Genomic DNA, 10,868 nt, shown 5'->3' on the forward strand with positions numbered 1-10,868 from the left:
AGATGAATATCAAGGGCAAATATCGAATAACAAGGCAAAACCATAAGTTACAGGACATTACTGCCTTTAAGGCTTTATTCTACACGTGATCAGAGAGGGAGAAAGACATTAACCCGTTTACCAAAAGAGCAACTTCTATCTACAAAAATCTATTATTGTGCAGCGCTTCCCTTACTTCTTTTTCACACAATAAAACCTCTTGCATACAGTGGCCGGCCTACAATATCTATTCAGTTATCTCAAGTAATAATCTAATCATAAAATTTAACCATAACAAAGTAGAATGAGACAAAGATATAATTAATTTTCACCTACTAATTTCACATTTGAAGTCTCCTGCCTTTGTCAGTATGTCTTCCAGCTGATTCAAACAACTTAATAAGAACATTTAGTAAACTACACAAGGAGGAACCGAACATTGCATTGCTGAAATTTAAGTAATACTTAATAAGGGTCCGATAAACTACTTATTAAACACTTATAAACTACAAATTAGTTGCTAAAAAGTGAGGGCTAAAATGTGTTAATCTGCCATCCTAATGACTGATACTCTGACCTGGGCTTTAAATGACTTTATGTGGTCATCAACTCTTCTTGCCTTAACATTTTCAGTCATCTTTCCTTTATCCCTTGACTCCCTGAGCTCCTCAGCAATCTTCTGGAATTTTCTCCTCTCCATCTCACCTAAACGCCCCCACCTGCCACTGAGGGTTGTCGGGTCACCTGAGGTGACAATATTGTATACTGATGTCAACTATAACGGAGGATATTGTCGTGGTGAAAGTGTTGTGAGCTATTGGCTTACTTGAACAATACAGGATCACCTTCAAACTGGTCATGCTCACCTACAAAGCACTCGATGGACTGGCACACTCATACGTTACTTACCTGCTGCATCCCTACATTCTGACCTGCTCACTGCACTCTAACAACGGCCTCCTCATCATCCCTTGCACCAGGCTCCGCTCCATAGGAGGCGTTGCTTTTAGCAGTGCAGGCCCCCAAAATAACACACAAAAACCTTTCAAAACTGGCACGAATCTTTGGTTTATTGTACAGATGCGGTGGTACAAGACAATGAGCGCTCTTGCTACAGCGCACGGGATACAGCTCTACCGTGACAGAGCTAAGGTGAGCACACCATGTTGTTTCACTATTTAACCAGATATTCAACTGACTAACAGGCCAGATACAGTAGGTTATAAACACACAATAACACACGTGACCCATGACTGTATCAATATTATAAAGGTATTATAGTCCACATATAATATTGTCTAATATTATATGATAATATATGCCATTAAGCAGACACTTTTAAGCGACTTAGTCATGCGTAGCTTAACCTCTTTCTAAATAATGAACAGTACATGTATAATAAAACAATTCACTTTTAAATTGTTCTCTAAATAAACATTTTGGAATACCCAAATCTGTGTTTTATTGGTGTGACATGCGTCACCTAACTGATTGCGCCCAGGTGTGTCTCGTTATTGGTGGGTGGGGTTTTCCCTATATATTTCCAGTGTTTCCCAGTGGCCAGAAGATTCCTATTATTTGTGAAGGTTGGAGTGCCTTGAGAGGACGAGAGAAGTGAAGGTGACTTAGACCAAATTTCCATTAAAGGCAGCCTGGTTGTTGAATTGTAAGTTGGGCAAAAGTATGACCTCCAGCCAGGATCAGCTCTCCTCCCTAAACCTATGACCTTTGTATGTATTTCTGTTTCTAATTTAAAGCGAAAGCTAATAAGTATATATTGGTGATAGGATCATTGTATGAGCGTTAGCGCTGAAGTTTGTGTGATAGTATTGTGGAGCGCTTCAACAGTAATTATAAAGATGTAACTCTCTAATATTGGTGCTGAAAGATGTTGGTGCTTCAGAAAATATATCTGCTGTCTATTTGAAATCTGTCACCGGCAAATCAGCTACAACTAATTGCGTTAGGCTGTATCAAGGGGCTTTGTGATTCGTTGGCCAGTCAATTCAGGTGTGATAGTGCCGGGCTTTCTTACTGTTCACTTGAAAACGAATTAGGGAACAAGGCATCACTTTGTATTTACATAATAAATGCTATGAAATTAGAGTCTAGCTGTTACGGCTTTCATATTCCTCCTCCTCGGACGAGGAGAGGCGAGAAGGATCGGACCAATACGCGGAGTGGTTAGTGTCCATAATTTATTAGCATCGAACTGAACACTATATGAAGCAAGATAACAAATAGAAAATCAAACCGACAAACAGTCCCGTGTGGCACAACGACTACACGGAAGACAAACACCCACAAAACACACGTGAAACCCAGGCTGCCTAAGTATGATTCTCAATCAGGGACAACGATTGACAGCTGTCTCTGATTGAGAATCATACCCGGCCGAACACAAACATCCCAACATAGAAAATCAAACATAGACAAACCCACCCAACTCACGCCCTGACCAACTAAATAAATACAAGAAAAAGGAAAACAGGTCAGGAACGTGACACTAGCGGTATTGATTATTAGATAACAGCACAACTACAGTCAACATGTTCCAGAACACTGTTGATACTGCATCTATTACTGTGTAATGAAACCAGATTGCATAGCGGAGAAGGTACGGTGGGATTTGAAATGGTCGGTGATCTGTTTGTTAACTTGGCTTTCGAAGACCTTAAAAAGGCAGGGTAGGATAGATATAGGTCTGTAGCAGTTTGAGTCAAGAGTGTCCCCCCCCCCTTTGAAGAGGGGGATGACCGCAGCTGCTTTCCAATCTTTGGGAATCTCAGACGACACGAAAGAGAGGTTGAACAGGCTAGTAGTTGTTGTGGGGGGTGCAGTGCTGTTGACCGGGGTAGGGGTAGCCAGGTGGAAAGCATGGCCAGCCGTAGAAAAATGCTTATTGAAATTCTCAATTATAGTGGATTTATCGGTGGTGACAGAGTTTCCAATCCTCAGTGCAGTGGGCAGCTGGGAGGAGGTGCTCTTATTCTCCATGGACTTTACAATGTCCCAGAACATTCCCTTGAGTTTGAGTTGCAGGAAGCAAATTTCTGCTTGAAAAAGCTAGCCTTGGCTTTTCTAACTGCCTGTGTATATTGGTTTCAAACTTTCCTGAAAAGTTGCATTTCACAGGGGCTGTTCGATGCTAATGCAGAACGCCACAGGATGTTTTTGTGTTGGTTAACCAACTTCTTATGACTGGGGGCAGTATTGAGTAGCTTGGATGAATAAGGTGCCAAGAGTAAACTGCCTGCTACTCAGGCCCAGTTGCTAATATATGCATATTATTAGTAGATCTGGATAGAAAACACTCTGAAGTTTCTAAAACTGTTTGAATGATGTCTGTGAGTATAACAGAACTCATATGGCAGGCAAAAACCTGAGAAAAAATCCAACCAGGAAGTAGGAAATCTAAGGTTTGTAGGTTTTCAAGTCATCGCCTATCGAATATACAGTGGGATATTGGTCATATTGCACTTCCTAAGGCTTCCACTAGATGTCAACAGTCTTTAGAACCTTGTTTGATGCTTCTACTGTGAAGGAGGGGGGAATGAGGGCTCTTTGAGTCATGGGTCTGGCAGAGTGCCATGAGCTGACCAGGCGCGTTCACGTGAGAGAGTTAGCTTGCGTTCCATTGCATTTCTGAAGACAAAGGAATTCTCCGGTTGGAACATTATTGAAGATTTATGTTAAAAACATCCTAAAGATTTATTCTATACTTCGTTTGACATGTTTCTACGAACTGTAATATGACTTTTCGTCTAAACTTTCGCATGGACTTGCCTGCTGATGATGATCATCAAAGGTAAGGGAATATTTATAATGCTATTCTGACATCTGTTGACTCCACAACATGGCGGATATCTTCATGGCTTGTTTGGGCTCTGAGCGCTGTACTCAGATTATAGCATGGTGTGCTTCTTTTTTTTTTTTTTATCTGACACAGCGGTTGCATTAAGGAGAGGTTTATCTAAAGTTCCATGTATAATACTTGTATCTTTTATCAATGTTTATTATGAGTATTTCTGTAAATTGATGTGGCTCTCTGCAAAATCACCGGATGTTTTGGAGGCAAAACATTACTGAACATAACGCGCCAATGTAAACTGAGATTTTTGGATATAAATATGAACTTTATCGAACAAAACATACATGTATTGTGTAACATGAAGTCCTATGAGTGTCATCTGATGAAGATCATCAAATGTTAGTGATTCATTTTATCTCTATTTCTGCTTTTTGTGACTCCTCTCTTTGGCTGGAAAATGGCTGTGTTTTTCTGTGAATAGGTGCTGACCTAACATAATGATATGTTGTGCTTTGGTGACACTGTGGTGGGATTAACAACAAGTTTATCTTTAAAATGGTGTAAAATGTCTGAGGAATTTTAATTATGAGATTTCTGTTGTTTTGAATTTGGCGCCCTGCACTTTCACTGGCTGTTGTCATATCGATCCCTGTCACGATTGTCGTTAGGTGAAAGAGAGGACCAAGGCGCAGCGTAATATAAATACATCTTCTTTTTAATAGAAGAAGAAACGAACACGAACACTAATACAAACTAGACAAAACAACAAACGACCATGAAGCTATCAAACGAAAGTGCAGACACAAGCAACTAACGTCAAGACATAGACAATTACCCACAACCTACCTAATGCCTATGGCTGCCTAAAATATGGCTCCCAATCAGAGACAACGATAGACAGCTGTCTCTAATTGAGAACCAATCCAGGCAACCATAGACTTACATAAACACCTACACTGAACACAACCCCATGAACTCTACAAAACCCCCTAGACAATACAAACACCCTAGACTAGACAAAAACACACAAACTTCCCCCATGTCACACCCTGACCTAACTAAAATAATAAAGAAAACAAAGATAACTAAGGCCAGGGCGTGACAATCCCGTTAAAGGGATCCCAGCCATAAGAAGGCAGTCAGGTCTGGAGAGAACCAAGGGCTGTATCTGTTCCTGGTTCTAAATTTCTTGAATGGAGCATGCTTATTTAAGATGGTGAGGAAGGCATTTTGAAAGAATAACCAGGCATCCTCTACTGATGGGATGAGGTCAATATCCTTCCAGGATACTCGGGCCAGGTCGATTAGAAAGGCCTGCTCGCTGAAGTGTTTCAGGGAGCGTTTGCTAGTGATGAGTGGAGGTCGTTTGACCGCTGACACATTACGGATACAGACAATGAGGAAGTGATTGCTGAGAGCTTGGTTGAAAAGAGCAGAGGTGAATTTAGAGGGCAAGTTGGTTCGGATGATATCTATGAGGGTGCCCGTGTTTACGGCTTTGGGGTTGTACCTGGTAGGTTCATTGATAATTTGTGTGAGATTGAGGGCATCAAGCTTAGATTGTAGGATGGCCGGGGTGTTAAGCATGTCACAGTTTAGGTCACCTAGCAGCACGAGATCTGAAGATAGATGGGGGGCAATCAGTTCACATATGGTATCCAGAGCACAGCTGAGGGCAGAAGGTGGTCTATAGCAGGCGGCAACGGTGAGAGACTTGTTTTTAGAGAGGTGGATTTTTAAAAGTTGTCACGTTCCTGACCTGTTTTCCTTTGTCTTGTATTTATTTTAGTTGGTCAGGGCGTGAGTTGGGTGGGTTTGTCTATGGTTGATTTTCTATGTTGGGATTTTAGTGTTCGGCCTGGTATGATTCTCAATCAGAGGCAGCTGTCAATCGTTGTCCCTGATTGAGAATCATACTTAGGCAGCCTGGGTTTCACGTGTGTTTTGTGGGTGTTTGTTTCCGTGTTTGTGTTTTTCACCACACGGTACTGTATCTGTTTTCTGCACTTCGTTTATTTGTTTTGTATTTTCAGTGTTCAGTTTTTCCGTTATAATAAATCATTCATCATGAACACTAACCACTCCGCGTATTGGTCCGATCCTTCTCGCCTCTCCTCGTCCGAGGAGGAGGAATATGACGACTACCGTTACAGAAACACCCAACCAACAAAGGACCAAGCGGAGTGGAGAAGGGCAGCGACAGCAGCAACAGAAGACACAGGACTCGTGGACCTGGGAAGAGATCCTGGACGGCAAAGGACCCTGGTTTCAGCCAGGGGAATATCGCCGTCCCAAGGCGGAGTTGGAGGCAGCGAAGGCAGAGAGGCGCTGGTATGAGGAGGCAGCGCGGCGACGCGGTTGGGAGCCCGAGGGTCAGACCCAAAAATGTCTTGGGAGGGGGGCACACGCGGGGTGTGGCAAAGCCGGGTAGGATACCTGAGCCAACTCCCCGTGCTTACCGTGGAGTGAGAGGGCGTCGTACTGGTCAGACACCGTGTTATGCGATAAAGCGCACGGTGTCCCCAGTACGCGTGCTTAGTCCAGTGCGGGCTATTCCACCTCGCCGCACTGGTAGGGCTAGGTTGGGCATCGAGCCGGGTGTCATGAAGCCGGCCCAACGCATCTGGCCTCCAGTGCGTCTCCTCGGGCCGGCGTACATGGCACCAGCCTTACAAATGGTGTCCCCGGTTCGCCAGCATAGCTCAGTGCGGGCTATTCCACCTCGCCGCACTGGCAGGGCTACGGGGATCATTCAACCTGGTAAGGTTGGGCAGGCTCGGTGCTCAAGAGCGCGTGTCCTCCTTCATGGTCCGGTATACCCGGTGCCACCTCCACATACCAGTCCTCCGGTGGCAGCCCCCCGCACCAGGCTGTCTCTCCGGGTTCTCTCCCCAGTTGCTCCCACCTGTCCAGCGCTGTCAGAGCATTCCTCTTCTCCAGCGCAGCCAGAGTCTCTCATCTGCCCAGCACCGTCAGAGCTGTCCGTCTGTCCCGAGCCGTCAGAGCTGCCCGTCTGTCCCGAGCCGTCAGAGCTGCCCGTCTGTCCCGAGCCGTCAGAGCCGTCTGCCAGACAGGAGCAGCCAGAGCCTTCCGCCAGACAGGAGCAGCCAGAGCCTTCCGCCAGACAGGAGCAGTCAGAGCCTTCCGCCAGACAGGAGCAGTCAGAGCCTTCCGCCAGCCATGAGCAGACAGAGCCGTCCAGCCAGGACCAGCCAGAGCCGTCCAGCCAGGACCAGCCAGAGCCGTCCAGCCAGGACCAGCCAGAGCCGTCCAGCCAGGATCCGCCAGAGCCGTCCAGCCAGGATCCGCCAGAGCCGTCCAGCCAGGATCCGCCAGAGCCAGCCAGCCAGGATCCGCCAGAGCCAGCCAGCCAGGATCCGCCAGCCAGCCAGGATCCGCCAGAGCCAGCCAGCCAGGATCCGCCCCTCAGTCCGGAGCTGCCCCTCAGTCCGGAGCTACCCCTCAGTCCGGTGCTGCCCCTCAGTCCGGTGCTGCCCCTCAGTCCGTTGCTGCCCCTCAGTCCGGTGCTGCCCCTCAGTCCGGAGGTGCCCCTCAGTCCGGAGCTGCCCCTTAGTCCGGTGCTGCGTACATGGAGGGTGGTTGTTAGGAGGAGGCCACGGGGGCGATTAAGGAGGCGGACAAAGACATTGTTAAGGTGGGGTCCACGTCCCGCGCCAGAGCCGCCACCGTGGACAGACGCCCACCCAGACCCTCCCCTAGAATTTATGGTGGTGCGCCCGGAGTTCGCACCTTAAGGGGGGGGTTCTGTCACGTTCCTGACCTGTTTTCCTTTGTCTTGTATTTATTTTAGTTGGTCAGGGCGTGAGTTGGGTGGGTTTGTCTATGGTTGATTTTCTATGTTGGGATTTTTGTGTTCGGCCTGGTATGATTCTCAATCAGAGGCAGCTGTCAATCGTTGTCCCTGATTGAGAATCATACTTAGGCAGCCTGGGTTTCACATGTGTTTTGTGGGTGGTTGTATCCGTGTTTGTGTTTTTCACCACACGGTACTGTACCTGTTTTCTGCACTTTGTTTATTTGTTTTGTATTTTCAGTGTTCAGTTTTTCCGTTATAATAAATCATATATCATGAACACTAACCACTCCACGTATTGGTCCGATCCTTCTCGCCTCTCCTCGTCCGAGGAGGAGGAATATGACGACTACCGTTACAAAAGTAGAAGTTCAAATTGTTTGGGTACAGACCTGGATAGTAGGACAGAACTCTACAGGGGACGAGGCTATATACTGGCTCACTGGGCTGTTTTGATAAGCTTTTCAAAACTCACTTTGTCTTTGGTACCTCTTACAGTCAGGGTCTGGCAAACATGTACACTTTTCTATAAACGACAATCTATGACATTGACGTTGATACAACTAAGGCGAATCCCAGGGTAGCAGAGGTGAGGGCCAGAATGTTGCATTAAACAGATCTGTTTGAGACAAATGTTTTGTTTTGTTTGCAAATGCCGCCAGGCATATGCCAATAGCCTTGTAAAACATCTGAAGTGAATCCAGTGTCTTTGTCCAGGGAAATATCTGTGTTTAAAGTGTGGTCAGGTTGGTTGTTCACATGTATTTGGCACTTTTTCTGGATATAGAAAGCATCTTAACATCTTAACATATGAAGAGCGTACCGAAGCAGTTTCTGATAATGATGGTGGAGGCCCCTCTACCGCTGCTAACGGTTTTACAGCAAGCGATTTTGGCGATGTGCCAGCACCAAGCTCACATTGTGATAAGAGTATTGTGGATAGTTGTGCTATACCAATAACTCAACTCAAAGCATCAGGAGCTGGTGAGACAACAGTGGACACTTTAGTCACTACCATGGAAGAGATAGTTGATGATATCCACAGTCAAGCTAAAGAGTCAGTGAAGATGAGCCTAACTTTACAGGAAACTGGCAACAATGATATTGGGTGTAAAATAGATTTAGGGTGTTTTGGGCAAATTTAAAATCCTTTCAGAGTATTGAATTCTGAAACCAAAAGGTTGAAATATTTCTCAGAGAAGTGGGGAACTATAGATCCAGTTGAATATGTTCTTGGCACAAGATTTGACGCAATAGAACCAGTGGAACATATGACCAGGTTATTGTTACAGATAAGTGAATGTACATACCCATTTTGCAGATGTTAGAGTCTATTTACAAAAATGCACACAAAATGTTGCAGCCTCTGGATGGTCCCAAAGAAAGTCTGCTCTATGTCTTGCGTGACGGATATTTCTTTAAGAATCGTGCTCTATTCTCAAAAGAGAAACATGCAATACAAATTCAACTCTTGTTTGACGACTTTGAAACCGCTAATCCTCTTGGATCAAAGCGTGGCATACATAAATTGGGTGCCATTTACTTTCATTTTAAGAAATGTCTCTCCAAAGTGGAATTCCTCTCTGCTCAATATTCACCTAGTTTCTCTATTTCATGCTCAAGATATAAAAACATATTTTTCACTCACTACTTGACCCAATTGTATGGGGTGTAAACATTTTGGAAAGTGATGGAATTATGGTTCCCTTGTACGATCACCAAATTCATGGAACTATTGTCCAAGGAACTGGTGAGTGACAACTTTGCAATTCATGGTTTATTTGGTTTTGTGGGATCTTTAAGTGCAAGATATTGCTTCCGTTTCGGTCTTGTTGAGAAACACGACTTTCAGACATAGTTTAGTGAACACAGTCCCAAGATTAAAAAAAAATCTGGTTAAATTCATTACAGTACTTTCATACAAGTGATAATTTTTCAGTTGATATCATGCATGACATCTTGGAGGGTGTTGGGCAATATGAGGTGAAATTGCTACTATAGCACTTGCAAAACGAGCATTTAACTTCAAAAGAAATTGACGAGAATTCAGAGCTTCAACTATGGTTATACGTAACAGACCCCCTGCAGTGAAGTTACTTTAGGGTTCCAATGATTTTCCATTCAGTCTTGGTTCCTGCTGCGCAATCTACCACTTACCTTTGGTGACTTGGTGTCTCCAAATGATCAACACTGGCATTTGCTGCTTTTGTTTCTTCAAATAGTCAACACTGTATTTTCTCCAGTGTTATCAGATGGTATTACAGTATATTTGAAGCACTGCATTGCAAAACACCACAGATTGTTCAAGCATTTGTTTCCTGGAAAAAGGTTGTTACCAAAGCATCATTTTATGGTCCCTAGCAGCAATGTATTCAGAAAATCTCCATAGCTGGTGTATGCGCTACGAAGCAAAACACACAAAACATTTTTAAAGTGACAAACTTTAGCCAAGAAACACCAAAGTGAGATGGCATGCAACTGGCAAACATATAGATATATTGGTCCAGGGAAAATGGTGCCCTTGAATGTAATGGAAGGAGCTCATGAGATCGCAAACGCACTCCAGGTGCCTTCTTCCACTCAGGTTTTGAGTGTAAAATGGGCCAAACATTGAGGGAATGTATACTGTTAAGATTTGGTTGTTTGTCTTAAAGTTCATTGTGAGATGCCAATATTTCACGAAATCCAGTCTATCCTTGTAAAAGATGACAACGTACTGCTGGTTATCTTTGCTTTAGACACACTGTGTATTTGTGAACATTTGAATGCGTTTAAAGTTGTATGGACAAGAAAGGGACCCCATGTTGTTGATGTTGAAGATCTTTTGTATCACAAAGTATTTGACATACAGATGTCCTATGGTGGTGGTGATGATTGAAGTTTGTTTGTGGTACCGTACTGCTTCATGTGATTATATTTCCACGCTTGTACACAGTATCAGAACAATTGAGAAATTCCCCCACGGAGGCACAGTGGTTTGGCTTTCAATTCATACTGTCTCTATAGCTTTATTTTATTTCAAGGATTGTACACCATGCAAGTACTGTTTGGACTGCTTTTGGCATCTCATGTAGTAAAAAAATCCTGTTTTGAAATATTTTGTTTTGACTGATTTATAGTAGTAATATAATTTTTCTGTGTTTACCCTGATCGGAGTACATTTTTTAAATATTATGAGTCAGAGTAAATTGTAATGACACTTGTAGGAGTGAACATTACACTCAACTAAAGAAAGTGAGTTATTTTAAATGAATACTGTACAGA

Source organism: Salvelinus namaycush, chromosome 6, assembly GCF_016432855.1.
Source record: "Salvelinus namaycush isolate Seneca chromosome 6, SaNama_1.0, whole genome shotgun sequence".
Taxonomy (NCBI): Eukaryota; Metazoa; Chordata; class Actinopteri; order Salmoniformes; family Salmonidae; genus Salvelinus; species Salvelinus namaycush.